General features: G+C 41.0%; 2 long non-coding RNA genes across 5 annotated transcripts; one reads left to right on the top strand and one right to left on the bottom strand.

The window, feature by feature from the left end:
• Positions 1 to 480: 480 nt before the first annotated feature.
• Positions 481 to 6,532, bottom strand: LOC120406700. 3 transcript variants are annotated; one of them, XR_005599496.1, is made up of 3 exons: positions 6,480 to 6,532; positions 2,508 to 2,553; positions 481 to 675 (listed from the first exon to the last, which is right to left on the bottom strand). It is a non-coding gene; the product is annotated as an uncharacterized LOC120406700 (long non-coding RNA). The 3 variants fall into 3 exon arrangements; XR_005599497.1 differs by lacking the exon at positions 6,480 to 6,532 and adding an exon at positions 3,946 to 4,078; XR_005599495.1 differs by lacking the exon at positions 6,480 to 6,532 and adding an exon at positions 3,667 to 3,721.
• Positions 4,706 to 22,521, top strand: LOC120406699. Of its 2 annotated transcripts, none has more exons than XR_005599494.1 (4): positions 4,706 to 5,052; positions 15,873 to 15,979; positions 19,517 to 19,641; positions 20,953 to 22,521. It is a non-coding gene; the product is annotated as an uncharacterized LOC120406699 (long non-coding RNA). The 2 variants fall into 2 exon arrangements; XR_005599493.1 differs by having other exon boundaries at positions 19,517 to 19,675.
• Positions 22,522 to 22,730: the final 209 nt, after the last annotated feature.

The raw sequence follows: 22,730 nt of genomic DNA, 5'->3' as shown, positions 1-22,730 counted from the left end.
CTTGGGGAGTGGGATAGCTCAGTGGTTTGAGCATTGGCCTGCTAAACCCAGGGTCATGAGTTGAATCTTTGAGGGGGGCACCTCAAGATCTGGGGCAAAATCAGTACTTGGTCCTGCTAGTGAAGGCAGGGGGCTGGACTCAATGACCTTTCAGGGTCCCTTCCAGTTCTATGCAATAGGTACATCTCCATATATTATTTGTTTAAGTCTTCTGTTATCCAATGGACAGGTACAACCATTTTACACTACTTTAGGTGTGACAGCGGTTCAGAAACCATTCAGCCCTTGGTGCCTCTATCAGGTTAGCTGTAGTGCCAGCTATGCGGTGAAAAAAAATATGAACCCAGACTAAGTTTTATGAGCAGACTAACAAATATTATCTTTGCATATTTCAGTATCTTTACTTTAGGTTGCAGTATCATTGGAGTAGGGACTTAATCCAAAGATCCATTACTGTCAAACCTTTGTTTTTATCTAGTATCTTTTTAAAAATGAAATTTAGTGCTCTTGAAAGGTGCCGGATTGGCAGTCTTGGAAATTGTGGTCCTTTTCATTCACAGAAAGGTATAGCATGAGCAGTGCTCCTCACACTGGCCCACCAGCATAACTTGACTTCTCTCTGGAGAGTTGACCTCTACTGGCTGAGAAGGTACTTGGTGGTGCCTTGAGGCACTCCTGAAATACAATACATAATCAGTAGTAATAGCCAGGATACCACAGAAAATTATGCCTTATTCATATTATACTGCCCTTCATGCACTTCAAGCCTTAACTCTTGGCTGAAGCACAGTTCATAGCTCTGTAGTACTCTTCTGAAAAGAAAATTTACAGTTTTTTGCCTGACTCATATCTAAACCATGAACTTTAAGACATTTATGTAGCTTCATCTCCGTGAGCTTTGCCTCTGTTCTTTCCCTTATTAACTAAAACTGATTCAACATTCATATTTAACTAGCTAATATCTAATTGTGACTTTCACAGGCTCTGTAGCCTCCTGGGAATGACAAAAGCTTCCCCTTCCAGCTCTTTTGCTATATCCATAAAATACACTGTGTTGGCTGGAATACTCTCAACTGTAACTAAAATGATGCAAGTATTGGATCCAGCCTAAGGGCAGCAACATTCTCTCTGCTTCTCTTCCTTTTAGGGCGAATGTTCCCCGGTTCAGTCTTCAGGCTGGCAAAAGCCAGTCATCTCCTATATGCAATCTCTCCTCAAGTCTGACAGTTCTACTAGTTTCTGGACTGCTCCTGTGTGAGATATGCAGAATTGATTTTCCCTCTGGTTTGTGTAACCACTTGGACTATTCTTATCTGAGCATCATTCCCACCTCAATCAGGATTAAAAAAATTAAATCAGTGAAATTCCCAGATTCATGTCTGATGTTAGAACAGGGGGCACCTGTTAGCATATGCACAGGATCTCAATCACCTTGTTCATGTTGACCACAGGGCTATGGGGTATTCTGATGTGGGGACTTTGTTTCTTTTGTTGAAACTGTTGCACTGTGGATAAATGACAGTCATTGGGGCAGGGGTGGGGAGATGGAGACTGTAATCTGGTGGTTGGAGCACTCATCTGGGAGGTGTAAGACTCAGGATCCAGGTTACCTGCTCAATGACTCCTTTAGAAAATTATTTATGCACAGTGGAACAGCTTCAACAAAGGAGACTGAGTGAGCCCCCACATAAGAACATCCTATAAACCAGTGGCTAGGGCAGTTACCTGAGAGGCATCAGAATCCTGTTCAAATCCCCTTTTTTCCCTCCCACATCCCAGGTAAATACATGAATGAGTGGGCTAAAAGTTCTGTGGGAGGTCCTCCTCTGACCCCAGCTCCCCCAGTCATTTTGTCCTATAAGGACCCAGTCTGGTAGGCAAGCTCTGAGCATGCTTACTGGATCCGGTCCTACTAGGGAGTTAGGCAGCAGAACACTTATATTATCCTAGTTCACGCATTGCTGAAGTGTGCATGCATTCATGCCGAAACTTAGGTGCCTAGGGAACTCACTGCAAAATCTTAGGCTCCGTGTGAGTTTAGGCACCTACAGAGTTTGACAGCAGCTGAGTCAGGGGAGGGGACTGAATCCCAATAGGGCCTGATTCTGGGATTTAGGTGACTAAAGTGGCAGGTAATGGGCCTAAATCCTCTTGTGAATCTACTTGTACTTGTCTGATAGAAGGTTTGCCTTTATATTAAAAAGTCTGTCTTGGTACAGCACTATTTATGTAATCCTGCATGTTTGGGATTTTAATAAAAAAGGAAAAAACCCTGAATGTCAAAAGAAAAATTGTGCAGAAGGTACAGCTACTAAAAACAAAAAGATAACATTAGGCAAAATCCATATAATTTCATGAAGGTAAACCACTTTTAAAATAAATGGATCACTCTTAAGATTACATTGATAAAGGGTTAATAAATAACTAACACATGACCAGAATTTGTTTTAACTATATGGGTAAAAGGGTTTATGGATAGTAATAAGCTATGGTTATAAGCAACTTACTGATCTGTTGGATGACATAAGCAACCAGTAACACTTGATTGATCACCTATTAAAACACAAATAATGTATTAGTCTTTATAAACTACTTATAAATGCACAGACTTAATACAAAGTGTGACCAAGAAAAGCTTCCATCGGGCTCCAGGCATATGCAGGGGTCTGCTCACATGACTGTATGCACTTATCTAAATAAGTATTATGGTTTTCAGAGGTTTTGAGTACCCACAACTGCCACTGAAGCTGTAGGTGCAGGGGGCATCTTTGAAAACCAAACCATTTTATTTACATACCAAAATATGGCATTAAATATTGTGAAATATGAGTCTCATGGAAGTCAATGACTAAACTCCCATTGACTTCAAGGGGCAAGGTTTCACCCTTAATACTTGGCACCCAGATCTAGAACTGTGTTGCTTAAGCTTGTTGGGGCAGGGTCCAAAATTCTTCTCTTCTGTACAGATCAAGACCATTGATGGTGCTGGAAAAATAACTCTTTTACAATCAGGAGAAAATAATCCAACTTCAAGAAATGCCCTGTGTAAAGTACAATCCTAGTTTTCAGTCAGGGCTTTACAGGAATAATTTTTGTAGTCTTCCAAAGATTAAAAACATGTCCCTCTTCTATAAACTGCTGTTAACAGTTTCTTTACGTAGAAATTCACTTTTCCAATTTGAGATAATTAGGTCACTGAACTGTGAATAGAAAAACTTAATGCAGTGGGCTAAATAAGTGCAAGAGTTAGACATACTGGGTCTGTACTGAAATGCAGATTTATTATTTTAAAGTGAGTTAACTTGTTAAAGTTGTTAGTGCAAGGGTGGGCAAACCTTTGGGCTGAGGGCCACATCTGGGTATGGAAATTGTATTGCGGGCCATGAATGCTCACGAAATTGGGGTTTGGGGTGCAGGCTCTGGGGTGGGGCCAGAAATGAGGAGGTCAGGGTGTGGGAGGGGACTTCAGGCTAGGGCAGGGGTTTGGAGTGTGTGTGGTGGGAGGGCTCTGGCTAGGGATGCAGGCTCTGGGGTGGGACTGGGAATGAGGGTTTGGGGATGCAGGAAGGTGCTTTGAGCTGGGACCAAGGCGTTCAGAGGGTGGGACAAGTATCAGGGCTGGAGTGCAAGAGGGGGTCAGGGGTGCGGGCTACAGGTGGCGCTTACCTCAAGCAGCTTCCAGAAGCATCGGCATGTCCTCCCTCCAGCTCCTACATGGTGGCACAGCCAGGTGACTCTGCATGCTGCCCTGTCTGCAGGAACCACCCCTGAAGCTCCCACTGGCCATGGTTCCAGCCAATGGGAGCAGCAGAGGCAGCGATTGGGGCAGAGGCAGCATGCGGAGCCCCTTGGCTGTCCCTATGCATGCCACTGCTTTGGGGAGCCATGTGGAGTGGGGCAAGATCCCGGGCCATAGTTTGCCCACCTCTGAGTCAGTGTGATTACCTGGAAACTAGTATAGAAAGAGCAACACCAAAGAAGCTCCACTGTCCTGCACTTGATCCAGAGTCAGTTCTAACTTGCAGGTGAAGAGGTCATTCACACTCTTTGTATTCAGACTCAAGCAATTCTTGTCAGGAACATCCATATACATTATCATACCCTCTCAGTGGTCTCTATCTCACATTTATTGAAGTGAACACAAGAGAACCTCTCTCCCTCCTTCCTGCTTTCTGGAGGGAGGCTTTTGTTGTTTCTGAAACTGCTAACAAGGGTGCAAATTCATCTTACTTTGTTCTTTCTTTTTGAATTAATCTTAAAACCATTTACAATATGAGTAACTGTTCTGGAATTTATAGAAGAGTCCTGGCATCATAACTTTGAGCTTGTGCCTCATGAACGGGGATTATTCACTTACTCATGCTCCCAGGTGTTTGAGATCAAGTCCTTAATGCTAAAGTTCTATTTCAATGTTCTCTTGAAATAGACACGTTAAAGTTTACATTCATGTTGTCATGTAAATCTTCCATTTTGAATTTATTTGATAAATCAATAAATGATTTTTAATCAAACTTTAAGTGTCAGCATAATGGGGCGTCCACTCTACACTGGCTTGAAGGGGTTAAGGTGGCCAATTAACTTCCCTGTGCACACCTGGAGGAGGAACCACGGAGTTGACCACTAATTAGGAGTAGGCTCAGGAGCAGGTGATGCCCAGTATATAGCCAAGTAGCCTGCAACTGGTAGGGGCTGTAGGAAGGCAGAGTGGAGTCACATCTTGAGTGGAGGGAGTAAAGGTACTGGCAAACCCAGAGATGTGACAACCCAGTAAAATAGGAAGAAGCCCAGGAAAACAGTAGTAAGGATTAAGGTGATATAGGCTTTGGCTGCATGTTACAGGGTCCCTGGGCTGGAACCCAATATAGAGAGCAGGGCTGAATTCCTCTACCAGCCAATGGGTAGTGGTACAGAGCATTGGAGATGCCCCCCAGACAGCAGAATCTGGAAGGCCCTTGAATTCCCTGGAAGGGGAGGACTTCAGTGATCTAGCCTGAGGGCCAAACCACAAAGAGGAAGTTGCAGATTTGGGAGTGAGCAGAGCAGCAGAATGAGGTAAAATGGAGGATGGACACCATCACAGGCAGGCTGGTGGATCTAATCCCCAGGACGTCCAGTAGGAGACATCAAGACTGAATCCTGTGTTAGTCAGTGATATGTATATTGTCTTTAGAACAAAGAGTAGCAAATGTGGTGTGGTATAAAGGCACTGCTGATAAGAGTTTGGGAAGTGTTACAGGCAGTAGTGTCATTATTTTGGGATTGCTATCTCTCGTTGCTTTGTAAGTGCCATGTTCATCTATGGGGTTTTGTAAGTAATAAAAAGGGATTACATTGTTTAACTGGTGTCTAGCTTTGTTAGGGGACTTATTAGTCATGTTAAGACAAAACACACAATCAAGCAGTTGTCTAATTATCTGTACAGTTGCTGATCTCATCCAAGCAACAAAACTTTGAAGAAGTTTCTTCAGGCAGTCATGTACCCTTTATCTTTTAAATAGGCCATAAATCTAGCTGTATCCTAACATCCTGGGGGGGGGGGAAGCAGACCGTCATTTCTTTACTTTTTTTAAACAAATTTTAGTGAATGGTTAAATGAGACCAGTAATCTTCTCCAGTGCAAGATCTAGTACCACTTCACATTGTACTATAATATTGCCATGATGGCAAAAAGTAAAATAATGTCCTATTTAGTCCATGCTTTTAATTAAGAAGCTAACTGTTGGGAACTCATCTCTAATTAACCACACTAACTCTTTCAACATGCTACTGTATAATTCAAATGAATATCCTCAAGGTGAGATATACCAGTTGGACTTGGCTTTCCTCAAGTACATACCTAGCATATGATGGGACTATGACTGATATTTTTAACTGCTGATTCCTGAACTCAGCACATGAATTCATGTTATTTCCTAATGAAGCAATTACTTTGAGATATATTTGTATTTCTACGTGAATATTCCTGTGCGCCCCATTGCTAACAAATTAAGTTTTTATTTTCATGGTTGCATTTTGTTTTTTAAGGTTCAGTAAGCTTCTGGTTCATGAATCACAGCATTATTTTATTAATAAAATATTTTAAACATATGATGTAATCTAATTCAGAGTTCTACATGCACTATAATTTCATTCTGCTATATATCTAGAGGAATTCCTTGTTTGTAATGGGATTTTCAGATGTTGTCATTTTAGGCTTCAGAGTAAAATGACAAATGTTTGTCCTTCTGTTCAGGACAATTGAAGTCAATATTGCAAGAAAATCCCTAGTGCTTATTGCAAAAACAAAAGATAACTAGTTGGCTTCTGTAATTCTATCTAGTTCCTCAGCTGGTATAAAGTAGCAAAGCCCCATTGTAGTAATTAGAATTACAGGGAAGTAGGCTAATTTATACTAACTTAATTTATAGCATCTGTCTGTTACCTTGATTTGCTATATGAATTGGTAACTTAAAAACAAAGTGTATTTAGAGTGTCCATACCTTGGCAAGTTGTCTAATGTACTCCAGACCAGGAAGAACTGTTTCTGGATAGCATCACTTATGTAAGATGTAAAGTTATAACTTGATCAGCTGAGATTTATATGAACAACAGGAGAGGGGAATGTGACTAATGCTGACATATAAAGAGAACAATCTGATAAACAATTCCATTACAGGAGAAAGTAAGGGATAACATAACAGGACATGTTTTTCCTCTGAGAAATTTATAAGCAAGCTTGTGGCAAAGAAATAATCAGACCAACTGATAGTAATGTGACTGATAGCAAGTTACACAGCAGTCTTCTTAGAATGAATATCTAATCTAGGAATATAAACAGCAAATGAACAGAATGTATAATCTACTGAGAGTGGGAGAGGCATACTCACTGCCAAAGCGTTACTTAATAGTGGAGTTTTAAAAATATGACTTCTTACTGTTGGCAGTGAAGCATACAGCAAGCTGGAGGAGCAGAAAAGGATTCTTATCAATAGTTAGCAAGCACCATTTTACAAGTTTCCTATCATTTTTCTTATTTTTATCACCTTCTTTTTGATCATATAATTTCATTAACCATCAGCTGCCTGCAAGAAAAAGTGATGTTTTTCCTTGTTTTGGACTGAGCAGCTGTTAACCTTAGCTTCTATGGAAGATGTCTACACTGCAATCAGCTTTTACCCTCACATGTCTAAAAATGTCAATGTAGAAGCAACAGCATGAACTTCCACACCAAGGACACTGGGTACATAGTTGTGTTGGTAGTCTGTGCTGCAGTCTGTGTTGCCATGTCTACAGTATGTTTAGACATGCTAGTGTGGGTATGTCTAACCATACTGCAATCACACCTTTTGAAGCAGTATGGACATACCCAGAGTACAGTACATATTTGACACACAACAGAAGCAGAGCTTTGGGATATACATTTAGGCCAATAAATACCTAAGACAAACAAATTCAAAGTGAAATCCCCAACAGCAGCAGTTCTGCTGGGTATCTGTGCACTACACATAAGCTGTCAAGTGAGTTAGGTATTTCAGGATGCATCTTTCTGTACTCGCCAGTCCTCTACATATGAGTCTTGATTCTCTGTTATTTGCATCTGTGTAGCTTACAACAATACAAGGTCCATACAAAGTCAGTGTAAAACACTTCCAGCTCAGAATGGTAACACTTTGTATACAGTCTGCATTGGTGTCAAAATGACACAAGATGCAGGGCAACCTAGAATCAGACCTCTGATAATTATCATAGTTCATGAGACTTTTGCCCTTGATTGCATCATATAATTGTTTTTAATTTACTCCTGCGGTATTTCTTGACAAACTCTTGTACATAAACTGAGTTCTCTTCAAACACCTTCTGTTCTTTTTGTGCTCTTGTCCTTACTTTTTCTTCATCTCATCATGGCTGTATTTCAAGTTTGCTCTCTTGAAAATCAAGACTCTTGTAACTGATACTTAAATGATTTTTCTTAGATTATAAATGCCCTTATTTTGAATCATTGAGCCCTAATTATAAACTTAACTCATCTTTACTGATCCTCATCAGGTACTCTAAGTAACTTAGTTCTACATATTTCCTTCCTCTTGAAGGCTTCTAATCCCTTTGATACTCTGTTAAAACTCAGATATGTAGAGAAAAGCAAGAATTTGAGTGTCAGTTGGTAACTTTCCTTACCACATAATTTAATTAAGAGGTCTGCAGTTCCATGGTAAGAGCCTGGTGTGGACAGGCCAAGTCTCCATGTAGACAAGCCCTTAAGATAAATGTTGACTCCTTCTGCACAGATGTAGCAATGTTAAGAGTGGGGAGGGGGTGCAGGGATAGATTCCTTGCAGTAATCCACAGTGATGGCTAACTATGTTTGTAAACACTCCTGTCAGTTACATTACATTTTTGGGGTGGGGGGCTAGTTAGGAGGGGATCAGCTAAATGGGGAGAGGGGTCACTGAGGTGAAGGGGTGTGTGAAAAGGCCAAGGCAGAGGGGAAGACTGTAAGAAGGGTGGGTGCGGAGTGAAGCTGAGGAGAAGAAACTCTGAAGAAGGGGGATATTTTGAGTAAAAAGACAACCAGCACATCTAATCAGAACTGGAGAAAATTCTCTGAATGTGCAAAGGTCCCTGTTTTAGCTGATTCTGCAGCTGCTCTTACCAGCCGAAATTTCTGGCTGGCTGCTCACAGCAGTTTAGGTGCCGCTCATTATCTGAGAACGTGAATATAAAGGGCTCTTTAGCATGTTTTATTATAGCCACACTCTGACTCTTATTCTGAATAGAAACTCTTTCACTTACAATCCACCATCTTAAGTTTTCCATGGTCTAGTTCCATTAGCAGGGGTTTCCTGAAAAAGAACAAATCTCACTCCTCTTTAAAGAATTCATGACTTTTTTCTGAAAAAGATTGTTCTTACCTCTTATGTTCATAGAAAATACCTTATTGGTTAGAAGAGAGTCCAGAAGAGCAGGTTGCTTTATGTAAATCAGTGAAATATCAAATGGAAATCAAATCTTTATCCAACCCTACAGAGGACAATAGCTACAGGCAAGAGAAAAAATATGCAAGGTCCATGAGAATTAGAAGTAACTCTTTGGTCACGTGTTTGTTTCAGTTTGGGGTGATCTGTTTCTCGTTTCATAATCTAGAGGCTGCTATGGGATCTCCGGGGTGATTTAAAGGCCCTGGGGCTCCCAGGCACAGCCCTGAGTCCGAGGGCCTTTAAATCTTGAAAAGCCCCGCCTCTGCCAGTTGAGGCCCCGCCTCTTCTGGCTGAGGCCACGCCCCCGTTCAGGACTCTGGCATACTGGTAAATCCTTTAAGTTAGTTTGACACCTGTGTATTTCTCACTTTAACCATTTCCCTATCATTGCAGGATCCTTGAGACATTGTTGCATGTCAGTCATGCCTATTATCTGCCTGTGGCATGTAGCAATTTAGTGTTCTGTCACCTATAATCTGGTTATAGGGGTTAGCATGCAGGTATGGGGTGGTTTTGGGGGGCCTGTGATATGCAGGTCAGACTAGATAATCTGGTGTTCCCTTCTGGCCTTAAACTCTGACTTTTAAAAACTACCCAAAATTTTCTTCACAGAGTGTAATGAGAGAATATTGTAGGATGCAAAAGAATTGTACTACAAATTCTAATAGTAATAGAATAAATTTTAAACATAGTAACTTCTGTTTCCCAATTATTACATTCTTAAGGAGGTGAGTGATAGCTACTAAAAAGCAAAGACACTTTGACAGCATAAGCACAAGTGAAATACGATTTACCTTTTTCCTCTTGCTATCCCTTTCTAAAGTAAGCAACAGAATGAAAAGAACACACCATTGGCCTTCTTACATTCATGTCCTCCTGATGTCACAAACATAAACAAATTTTCACTTACCTGCTTAGATGCCAGGCTCACAATTCATAAACTATTGTGGAAAGAAAGTTTTAGTCTACCCAGTAAAAATTCTATCTTGGATTTCTCCCAAAAGCATTTCCACATAGGTCTTGTATAGATTAAGTGTTAGCTAACAGATTCAGTTATTTATATACTGTTAGCTCTTTCCATCCCAAAATACTTTACATACTATAGGTCAAGTTGATAAGGAAAACAGGTTGCTATTTATATATTTAAAAGACTCCTATGAATACATTGCAGGGAGAAATAGATAATTAACTCAGTCATGCTCCCAAGTAAGCCTATGTTTAGTTTGCCATTGTGTGTTGGTTTTTTTGAAAGCAGGGGCAGGATGGAACTCAAAATACAAGTTACTACTTAGAGCAAGGTGTCTGTATATCATAAGAAAACCCATATTTCTTAGGCATAATTATCAAAAAATCTCAGCATTTTGATATCTCTGAGGCCTACAGAGAAGACTGTCACTTAACTACACCTCTACCCCGATATAACGCAACCCAATGTAACACAAATTCGGATATAATGCGGTAAAGCAGTGCTCCGGAGAGGCGGGGCTGCTCACTCCTGCGGAGCAAAGCAAGTTCGATATAATGCGGTTTCACCTATAACACAGTAAGATTTTTTTTGGCTCCCTAGGACAGCATTATATCTGGGTAGAGGTGTATTCCTCCACTACTATTGCCTACTGTAAATATCAGATTATTTTAAGTTCTTGCCCTAGCTATCTTAGATTATTTTGTTGAGTGGCTTGGTTTTAAATTTTTAGAAGCCAATATCAGTGATATCTGAAAGCTAATATTTGTGGAAATAACATGTCAGCATCAGAAATGCCAGATGGCTAGAGCTATGCCATCATTTGAAGAACAACATTCGCATATGGGACATGTACACATAATATAATATTCTTGCTTGACAGGCTATAAAATTATGCTGTAGCAGCTAACATGAGGCCTTTGTGACATTTACCCCACTCTTCCCTATTCCAAAGGGACCTCATTCTTCTTTGTGCTCCTGTTAACTTTTTGGTTTTAGCGTTTGCCCCTTCTTGCCTCATGTCTATTATATTTACTTCTAATTTTATCTGAAGCAGATTTCCCCCGAAAGCTTGCAGAGACGATGCCATTTTAACTCTGTAACACACCATGCAGTGTACAGCACCATGTAAATATTTAATAGTGACGGACCAGAGTATGTGTCCCTAGATATGCATGTGAAGTGTGTGTGTGTGGGGGGGGGGGGTTCCGCTGCCTCTGTAGCACTATTAAGCTGGACCTGTGCAGACACTAGCCTGTACTGTAGGAGTGGGTGGAGACAGTGTGGAACAATCTACCCATGGCGGGAGGGGAGAGAAGTTTCTCCAAAACACTCAGTTGGTTTATGCCATGAAGCACAAAGGTTTATAGTCCTAGACAGATTTCCAAACAAAACAAAGTGATGTTTATCTAATGGAACTGTGGATATTTCTGCTTCCTTTCTGGGTCTCACATTAATATTAAATTTTCGCTTATAAATGTAGAGGGCGAACAAATGTTAAGCATGTTACAGTATATGTTTAGTTGTTTATAATAAGTCATAGAATCTAGCAAGTAGAGATGTTAACTATCACAATCCACATTTTGATTAATTGTTTAAAACAGTTAATCATGTCTAAATCCTTACCAACCTATTTATAAATGGAATCTTACATGAAGTATGACCTTTTTCTTAAGGTATGAATTTTGTGATATTTAAGAAACCTCTGTATGGAGTCTAAAAATTGTTATTCCCTCACTCTATTTTGACTCTAGGATCATTTTGATTATCTGACTCATCTTAAAAATCACCTCTTTCTACTATTTAGACTCAGTGTTAATTTTTTTTAAATACAATTCCTCCAGCAAGAATAATGAATTCAATTATATTGTGGCCGTTATTTAATGGATCACCTATAGTTACTTTTAGAACCAACAATTGTGAGGGTTTCTTAGTTTTTACAAATGATTTAGGATTATCTGTAATGTTTTTAAAGAAAAAGGTGTAGAAAGAACAAAAGCTTTTTTTAACTGTGGCAAAATGAAATGTTTTTATGGCTTCTGCAGGGAAGGGAACTCTTACTTGCTGCTTCATTTCTGACATCTGGTAAAACTGGCTTAGATTTATGCTTCGTGTACCTGTGCTACAATATAAAATAGTAATATGAAACACATCCTCCCAAAGGAACAATAACCACTCAAAGAAAAGGCAAAATCACAACATGTAAAGAAAACTAATTTAGTTAAAGAGTGCTTCTGATGGGGAAAGAGCCACTGACGTTTTTTATTCACATGATTTATTTGGCTTTCTTTTTAGTTGCTTGTTTGTTCCTTTGGGAAGCTTGATCAGGCATCCTTCATATGTTTTTCTAGCTAAATAAAATGGTTGAACTTCAGATTGCATTTTTAAACTCCTACACTTAATTTTGGTTTTATAATTCACTTTGAGCTGTATTGTGTGTCTATGTAATCAAGTAGATTGCATAGGAATTACCATACTGATCTAATATAGCACTTTGCCTCATACAGCCAATTCTGATTTCATTTGAACCACAGATTGCAGCAGCAAATGAATAGGGTTGCCAATTTTGGTTGGCTGTATTCCTGGAGATTTCATCACACAAGAAGTTTCATTAAAAATTATTTTTTAATTATTGGAAGCGCCAGGCTAATCCTGGAGAGTTGGCCACCCTACTTGTATCCCATTACTATTTAGCTTCTTCGGGCTTGTTACCTAGCCCTGCAATACAGACTGGTGGTGGTGGGGTGCGGGAGGTTTACAGTGTGAACTCAAGTGTTGCAGTGTAACTACCTCATGTATACCCTGTTAGCACAAACTAAAAAAGTTACTTGGGTGTCCTGTAGTACTAATGTATCTGGTTTGCTTTATCATTTTAGTTTGCACTAGTAGGCCTATAATGGGAAGTTACAGTACAACTCTTTAGTGAGCACTGCAACTCAGCCCTGTAGTCCACACCATGGGGCTGGAGAGACAAGCCCTTAATTGCCTCTTTTGAGGGACCCTGTCAAAGAACTTTTGGAAGACTAAATTATGTCAATTAGTTCAGCTTTATCCACTATTTATTAACCTATTCAAAGACTTCTAAGAGATTAGTGAGAAGCCATTTTTCTTTGAGTCCATGCTGGTTAGACACAATTAGATCATGATCCTGAGGTGTTCTTTATTGATTCAACCAATCAAGCCAAGCATAGATGTAGGGTTTAAGAGTCGAATTCACTGGATAATCTCTAGATGGGTGATCCCACTTATACATTCCAATCCTCTAGGGCAGTAGTTTGTATGTTAATGCAAGTCAAAATTGTTGTTAGTAGCTCAGCTCATTCATACTTGCACTTCTTCACAATCCTTGAATGTTTGACATCTGGTGCTTTGGTCCTACTTAAGTGATCAGTTTGCTCCAGCCTCCTCCTTCAGTCTCTGAATACTTCATCTTTGTTCACAAAGATCTTTGTTCACATCTTTGTTAACCTGTCCCTTCCTGGGCACTTGTCTTGTTCAATACTGGTGTCTTCGGGTTACTAGAACAGCCTTCAGAGTAGCAGCCGTGTTAGTCTGTATCCGCAAAAAGAACAGGAGTACTTGTGGCACCTTAGTGACTAACAAATGTATATGAACATAGCTTATGCTCAAATAAATTTGTTAGTCTCTAAGGTGCCACAAGTACTCCTGTTCTTTTTGTAGAACAGCCTTCTTACTCTAAGTTTCCTCTCTTGCCTTTAAATATCTGATCTTGACAGCTCTTCCAAATTCTGTTTTTGAGGGGCCTGCAAATTTCTTCTAAATCCACTGACTATGCTTCTGATTTCTGGTTTGAAAAACCAATGAACTCTCTTATATAACCAGATTAAATATAATAGCACTCAGTAACACTCCTCCTTACTGGACTAGGAAAAACCAAATCTAACAAGTCTGTCAATGCTTCCCTTCCTGAGCAGTCTAGATCCAACTCCCTCAGCTGCCAATCAAAGAAACTTTGGGTGGGAGGTTGAATTTGAAGGATCAAGTGGGTGGAGCTTCCATCCAGGAGTCCAAGACACTCTCTGTGCACCTAGAAGTCTTTGTCCCACAATATACACCTTTGCTTCACACTTATCCTAAAGAACATCTCATATCAATTTCAAGTTAATATAGCCCCTTCTCCACACCAGGAAAGAGCAGGCCTGAGATAGGATTCTCCTCAGCATCCTCAATAGTGAAGACTGAGGCAAATAAATCATTGAGTTCCTCAGCCTCCCCTAGTACCTGTTGCAGTGTCTTCCTGAGGCAACACGTATGTGTGTGTGGGGGGGGCACGTAAAGTCACATGACACACGCCCTCTCGATTTCTGTCAGGGTTCGTACCAGAATGTGACCAGCAGCTGCCTTTTCGCACTGTGCAGGAGGGATGGGATGAGATCTGCTTCCAGCCACAGGGGAGAGGGGAAGGGATGACCTGGCCTGTGTCTTTGCAGAGTTCATCCCATCCTCCAATCCCCTGTGGCTGGAAGTAGCTTGTCCCTTCCTGCTTGCACAGTTTCAAAAGGCAGCTAACACCTCCAGGGTGCTGCTCAAGGCCACCCACATAATCTAGCTGCCTCCTGTCCCCTGGCTGCAGCATGGGCAGGAAGGGATTAAGCCCTAAGGATGCATTGTGGTGCCACTGGACACCATTCACCACTGGTGGGTTGGCAGCTGGCGAGTCGGGATCTGGCCAACAGCAGGACCTGCAAGTGCTAATGGGTGGAAGGGAGACAGAAAATACCAGACAGTTTGCCTGTTTTTAAGAAAGTCAGGACACCTGCAGGAGGGCTTAAATACAGGACTGTCCCTTTAAAAACAGGAGTCTGGTCATCCTATGTACAAGGGTTCTAAAGGGCCCAGGTACAGCATTTTGAGATTAAAGTTGCTATGATAAGAGAATCAAGGCTTAACCTGGTATAATTGTTTGTTTGATTTCAGTGGAGATGCTGCTCATTTACAATGATATAGGAAAAGACTAGGCTTCTCTAGGACCAATATTTCATTCCAGCATGGCCCCTTTATGCCTCTTTGGTGATTTAAAGAGGTCTTAAATGGAGCAGATCCTTCCACCAAGAAATAACACTAACAAAAGGGGCTTCCCCAGTTGGTATGACTGCTACATACCTCTTCTCTTTGCCCTCAACATAACAGGCATGTCAGAGAGTGTAACTAAGATGTGGGGTTATAGTTTGAGCATTATTGTTCTCTGGCTATTGTCTGATACAATGAGACCTCTGTAAATTTACAGTAGACCTAAGGCTGTTCATTTGTCTAGGTATGCGAAAGTTTAAAAAGCTACAAAACACATACATTTAGAAAATGAGAGCCATCAGCAGGTCCTACAAATGACTGTTGAATGTGTCAATATTTCATTCAGATCTACACAAAGTATTTAATTTTAAGCAATAGCTTTAACTATTTGTTTCTCATATTTTAATTTCCTTTGCCTTGTCCACTTTCTAAGCCACTAATGCTAATGAAAGTCAGCTTTTAATAGCAACACAAACTGCCCAACCCCAGTTTTATACCTGTTCCTTAATAATTACCTAGAACATAATGATACAACTACAGATTATCAATAAAATGGCTAAATTTTTTCATTTAAAATGACTTTTTCTGCAAAGCAGACCTTAATTGGTGTAGGGCATAATATGAAAAAAATATAGATAATTTCTTTAAAATTTGTAGCAGAGTCCTGTGTCCTACTCAACCTATCACTTAGATTGCTGGAAAGAGCCTGATAGGACATTGGGGATGTAACCATATCCCTCATTAAGTACTAACAAGCCAGTTTCATAACCCTAACTTCATTATGTTCCCTACATTTCTTCCCTGCCCATTAACTAACTATAATCCTAATAACTGCATATCTGCTTATAACAGCCTGTCTCAATTCTCCTATCACTTTTATGTGTGTTTCCCCTGCTAGTTTCAGCTTTCTCTTATTTTGTCAGATCTGTCAGCCCAGTGTAGAGCATAGAATTAACAGGAAAGAGAAGGTTCCAGCAGGAGCGATCTAAACTGTATTAAAGATGCAGCAAGAAATTGTGAGATCAGAGAGGTGAGTATTGGAAGATGACTGTTCCTAGGTTTTTGTGTGTTCACAGGATTCTTTGAAAATTCTGATTGAGGCGTTGGTTGGGGCAGTGATGCTAACAAAGGGGTGGGAGCTCAGGCCAGGCATTAGAACTTATGACTCAGCAAAGCCTGTGAGAAGCAAAAAAGAAACAGACTAGCAGGGCTGGTCTCAACTTGGAATTGTCTGTTCATGAGAAACTTCTATATTTTTACATTTTATTTTGAATTTAAACGAAAAATGTAAGATGGTAGTACATCTGATTAGTTCTATTTTTAGATTTCATGGTATATCAGCAGTAGCAAATACTATCAGTTTCATGATTTAAGCACAACACAAACAGGAAATGAGATTTCAATCAGTAGCAGCTACCCCTAATGATAAAAATAAATTAGAATATTTCAACTATTATATTTATGGCATGTCTGTAGTATTGCTGTTGTGCACTACTACTGAAATGTCATGAAACAATAAAATATAAAAGTGAGACCTCTGAAAGGAAATTCCAAAACCAAATGTCAAAACTTCCTAAAATGACTTTTGTTTTGTTTTGAAATACTTTTTTCCATGGGAGTCATTGTCAAGCTACCTTTTATCTAAATGTTTGAAAAATGCCATTTTTTAAAGAAAATTCTGACCATCTCTAACAAAGTCTGAACACTGACAATCTGAACAATAAAGGAACGAATAGACAATTGAGGAAAGAGGGATTGTGTTAATTTCCCTGACTAAAGACTAAGATGGCTACACTTGTGTCAGTATAGGTCACTAATAAACTATATGTTGAACCATTTTAGCAGCATGTGCAAGAGTGGGGGAAGGTCCCAGAAACAATTAGGCTTGTTCAGAAGAGGAAATAGACACATGAGACAGTGGTGATACCAACAGGACTCTGTTCTTGAGTCCAGGGTCAGGCTGTCAGGACAAGAAAGAAACAAGGGACAACACCAGCCTTGATACATGCAATAATGTTAATAGCGCAACACCTCTGCCAGGTAGAGCCAGCAGCAGCTAGGGCCAAGTTCAGTCTCTAGGGGTTCCTTTCCATCAATATGGAACCGGCTCGAGCCCCCACCCAGTAACCTGGGAAAATTACACACCACCCCGGGCACCTCTGAGAGGCAATACTTCCCCATTTGCAAGCACAGAGTCTGAGTATAGAAAATAAGCTTTTAATGAAAGGAGAGAAGTCACCTGACATTAATTAGGAAAAATGTCACAAGCAGGATTCATTAACATAAAACTGAGTGGGACACCCACCCCAGAATGTGTGGTTACCATACCCCACTCACTGTGGTTGTCCTTGATCAATGAGGACCCAGGGTTCAGAGGCACATCTGTGTGAGTTCACCTCCCACCTGGGGATGAAGGCACCTTGCTTGCTCTGCCCTTTGAGCACTTGTACAGGCTGGCTGCTTGTTCTGGTGGTCAGTCTCAGTGATTTTTACTCTTAGCAAGCTGGGTAGACAGACATTCCCACCACAACTGATAACAAAGAGACTCCTAATTAAGCCTATTTAAGTCTTTGGTGGGGAGGAACAGGTTAAACGAGGCAGGGGACCCCTAGGGAGAGTTCACACCTCCTGGTGGGACACGTGTCCCCACCTCTCTTACTTTCACAGGGCTCTGGTATTCGAGCCCCTGGCTTAATGAGGACCCTTCAGCTGAGGGTGACCCCTTCATTTTGTTGGTTTTCTTTTCCCCCAAACACACCCACCTCTTTGTGCAGGAAATCACAGTAAGAGCCTGATCCAAACCCATTCAAATCCAATAGGCTGCATTCAATTGATTTCAATGGGCATTGCTCCAGGCCCTAAAACTGTTCATAGGTGAATGCACTGTGAAGAATGGTTCCCCACACCATCCTCTCCCCTTGCTAGAACATCCAAGGAGCTGGTAGCAATAGTCTGATTTTTACTGAGTAGGCACAACACTCACTGAAGTTAGTAGGAGTCATAAACAGGCTTCCAGGAGAGAATAAATCCCCTAGTTTTGCTTTGCTTCTTCTTTCTTACTTGTTTTTTATATTGTGTAAAGCTGTAACTGTTGTTGGAGTTGATAATTTGGTGAGCTGAGCATTGCAGTAATGCTCTTTACACTGTAACAGTGTTCCCTTGCAGTGATCCCTGAGCCAGAAAGGAATGTGTACATGAAGTGTAACTTGATATCCAATTTTTTTTAATTGGCCCAATGCTTTTCTAAAATGCACCAGCTTGTAACTTTAATTTCTATGTTACAAATCTGTACAACCATTTTAACAAAATTAAAGGCAAATTTAAGCTAATTCTTCCTTTTCAGCTATGCCTGACAGCTCTTGTGTTGCAGTATATGTGGCTGAACCCATTTTTCATCTGATATTATATTAGAAATATGTACCTAAAGCTTGGCAAAAAGTAAATAATTCAATCAATCAAATTAATGGGGAAGAAATTCCCCATGCAACCACATCTCCATGTGGAAATGTGGCCCCTACTGCTGCTATATTGAAGAGAATTTAATTTAGAATGGAATTTGTCACAGGATAATGATCTCCTGCTGCTACAGGACATACAGTAGCTGGAGTTGTAACTCTAAGCAGTTTAGGTTTTATTTGAAAACTCAATTACTTCTGTATATAATACCATGTGCCCTTTCAGACTGGAAACAAGGCATAAATTTTTAACTGAGTAATTAACCATTTGAATAATTTACTGTGGGTCCTGGAGTATTCTGTCACTGACACTTTTAGAAGAGCATACAATCTTGATTTAAAAAAATCTTCTCTGGACGTTGTTTTGGGGAAGTTCTATGGCCTATTCTGTACAGAAGGTCAGACAAGATGATCACAATGGGCATGTCTACACTAAAATATAAGTCAACATCCAGCCACCTCAGTAATTAAGTCAGTTGTGCATATGCACTCACACTCCTTGTGTTGGTGCAGCACATCTGCACTAGCAGCTCTTGCATTGATGCAGAGAGCAGGGCACTGTGGGTAGATATCCCACAGTACAACTCACTCCAGGGGGGTATGGGAAGGCTTGCAATGCCTCATGGGACCATAACATTCTCACCGGGGTGACTGGGAACATGATTTATTGTCCCTGATTTCATCTGCAGCCATAGTATTTGGAACGCCAGACTGCTACCAGTCAGTGGGAAATAAATTTGGAGTTGGTAAATCCAACGTGGGGGTTGCTGTGATCCAAATATGCAGGGCCATTAATCACCTTTTGCTGAGAAGAGCTGTGACTCTGGGCAATGTGCAGGACATACTGGAGGTTTTGCTTCAATGTGGTTCCCTAACAGGGACATGCGTGCTTATTGCTCAGCCAATCTTGGCACCAGACCACCTTGCCAAAAGAAGCAGCAAAGAATCCTGTGGCACCTTACGAAAGCTCATGCTGCAAAACTTCTGTTAGTCTATAAGGTGCCACAGGATTCTTTGCTGCTTCTACAGAACCAGACTAACACGGCTACCCCTCTGATACTTGCCAAAAGAGTACATCAACAGAAAGTGATACTTTTCTATTGTGATGCAAGCACTGGTGGATCATCTTATCTGGGAGAGCCTGTCTGCCCGAGTGGAAGAAGAGCTGAAGATGCGATATAAAATAACTCCCCTGAATCCACACAAGTGTAAAGCAGAAGATTTTCATTTCTACAAGGTATTCATTGAACTGGTTTGCTATTCCAGCCATGGTGAGTATGGCCTAGAGACAGAGGCATGGGACTATATGTAGCATTAGGTGGGCAACCTGCAGCAGAATCAGAAGTGGCCAGGGAACCATGCCACCTCCCCTTTGTAACATGACATAGTCTGGAGGTTGGGGACCAGCATTTGGGGACCTAAACTGAAAGCCTTTGGAAAAGTGGGGTGGGAGATGCAACATTTTCTCCCACCCCCTATCCCTGCTCATTGCCACTGTTGCTTTCTGGTGCCCAAGGCTTGCAGTTTCTGAGGTCAATGCTAATCCCTGCCATCCAAACTGTGGCCATGTTTTGTTAAAACATGGGGGAAGGGGTGAAAAATCACTTAGCGGGGGCTTGTTGTTTGCATTTTGAGTAATTGAAATGAAAACTACCACCAGCCTCCCATAGGTCACCCTAGCTGATACCACACTCCTGAGAGTAACAGAGGCAGCAAGGGAACAGCTGGTGTGAATGTCTGAGTACAGACTGGGTCCTTATGCTGCTGTGCTGTGTACTGTGATGATGCCAGCTGAATTAATACTGGAGTGGTGTGGGATAGTGTCCTACTGTGGTGGAATAAATAAGGCAGCCTTCCCCAGAAACCACCTACAACAGATTGCAGAGTACCTCCCATGACAGTTTCCTGAATATCTCTATGGAGGATTCCCGGGACATCCCTGTGTACATACAGTCTTTTTCATATGGCACCCTCTGCCTTGCTGGTGTGAGCACTAGGAAGGAGAGAGCTACCTCATTTTTTTAAAATACTGTAATAAAAAAAGCAATAAGAACACGTGACCCCAAAATATTACTTGAAATTGCATATTCTGAGTTTCCTTCTCTGGCAGGATGCTCAGTTGTGCTGTAACTGGCTGGACTGCTCCAGGCTCTCTGGGACAATGGACAAACAGCTCCTGGCTCCCTGGGACAATGGATCCCCTGCTCATCTGTCTCCCATTCTCCTCTTCCTTGTCCAACCTGCTCAGTTTTGTCTGTGGTGGCCTGGGACTCCAACTCCTCAGAGGAATCCACACTGCTATTGGGGGGTCATGGTGGGGTCATCTCTGTGGCATAGTGGCATGTATGGGGTGCTGAATCAGAGCAACTATTCACCTCACTTGCCTTCTGGTATGTCTGCCACAGTTCCTTGATTTTTTTCACATGGTACTGCTGAGTGTCCCTGGCATAGCCCTTCTCCCCCATGCCAGGAGCAATCTGCTCGTAGATGTCTACATTTCTTTGGCTGGATCGGAGCTGTGCCTGCAGAGCCTCTTTTCTCCCCACAGATCCAGAAGATTCACCACCTCCAGGCAGGAGCCCATTTGGAACATGGAGCCAGCATGATCAGCAGGGCAGGCAAACTCTCCATGCCAAACAAACAGAAATGGAAATTCAAAAGTTCCAGCCCTTTAACAGGGGAAAGGCTGTTTTCTGTGTACATGGCTGCTGGGCAGTGGAGTATTGTGGGACATCTCCTGGAGGCCAGTTATGTTGCAACACAGTGTCTACCTAAGCAACACAGTGTCTACACTGCCATTACGGTGACCTAACTATATCAAATTTAATGCTATGCCTCTTGCGGAGGTGGAGTTATTAAGTCGACATAGTTACATCAGCAGAAGGGACCTTCTAGTGTAGACAGACATTATTAGGTCAATGTAACTGTGTAGTGTAGACTAGGCTAATGATCTTGTCTAGCCTTAATCTATGAATTTAATGGTATGAGTATTAGATGACTAGCCCAAAGAGATGATAGGAACAAGTAGGAACTTGAAATCTTTCATCAGTTACCATATAAATTATCAATCTACAGCGAATCAGCTAGTTAATACTTCAGAACCATAAGCCACTTCAGTAACTAGCTTTCCCAGAACTATGACAACTCAAGTTAAAAAAAATTTTTTTTAAAGCAAGTAGTTAAAATTTTCATCATTAAATACACAGTTCCCTTAACATGATTCTAACTGAAATCTACTTGAGTCAAAATATTATTTTCCCTCCACTGCATTCTTTCCTCAGTTCAGCTAGAAAATGTGAAGGTGAGGATGTTAAATCACCGTTATGGGAACTAAACATATTTAAGCAAAAGCCAGATTGAAATGTTTTGACCAGATATTCAGTGGTTTGGGAAATGCTTTTTATAAAGCAGAAAAGCTAGGCTGTCTGTTATACCCTGATGGGGTATTTTATGAAGCACAAAGGCAAAGTGAGTCCCAGGTGGAATATTACTGCCTAATATATGCAGAAACCTAAAGTTTTTAGTGTACCCTCACCATCTGTTATAGCTCTGGCTGGTATGCTGTTGTCAGCAGCCACATGCTTTCTGATCACAGTAGATAAACTAGAGTCTGAGTTCACTGACAATGCACATGAAGAAGAAACTAGACCTTCAGGGCTCAATCCTGCAAGGTGCTGAGCCTTCTGGTCTCATCAAGCAAAGCACTTAAGCAGAGCCTTTACTTAAGGACCCAGACCCATTGACTGCTCATGTGTTTAAGATTAAGCCTGTGTCTAACTGCCCAGGCCAGAGTGCTCAATGCGCTGCAGGATCAAGCCCCTTTTCATCCTTGTGTTTTTAATTTCTCCTTCTATGGTTGGTTTGTTTAATTCATACTCATTAGGAGAAATAAAATTAATGCCCTCTATTTTGGAACATGTACATTTTGACCCTTCTCAAGTACCCAAAGATAATTGAGAGCTTTTAAAAATAACATTGCTGGGCCTGATTCTGCTGATACTCTAAGGCTGCTGTAACTGGAGTAATGCCAATGTAATCCACCCAGTGTAAAGCTAAAATAAATTAGAGGAGATTAAATCCTATCCTATATACATCTCCTTTGGGTCTCAGGAATACAGGAAAGAAAAAGGCCGAGAATTAGATACTCAGTCTAAAGCTGAGTGCAAATATCTCCCATCCAAAGCAGAATTTACAAGCCCTCCTTCATTCTTTCTGTGACTAAGTTGTCAGGGTGGAATTGGAAACGCTTCAAAATGAAAAAACTCTCAGATTCTAAAACCAGTCAATGCTTCTCAGGATAGTCACCCATTCTGAAAGCCTGGTTGG

Source organism: Mauremys reevesii, linkage group 5 (genome assembly GCF_016161935.1).
Source record: "Mauremys reevesii isolate NIE-2019 linkage group 5, ASM1616193v1, whole genome shotgun sequence".
In the NCBI taxonomy this organism is placed as follows: domain Eukaryota; kingdom Metazoa; phylum Chordata; order Testudines; family Geoemydidae; genus Mauremys; species Mauremys reevesii.
Note: the sequence above shows the minus strand (reverse complement) of the source record. Positions and strands in the feature narration are given on the sequence as shown.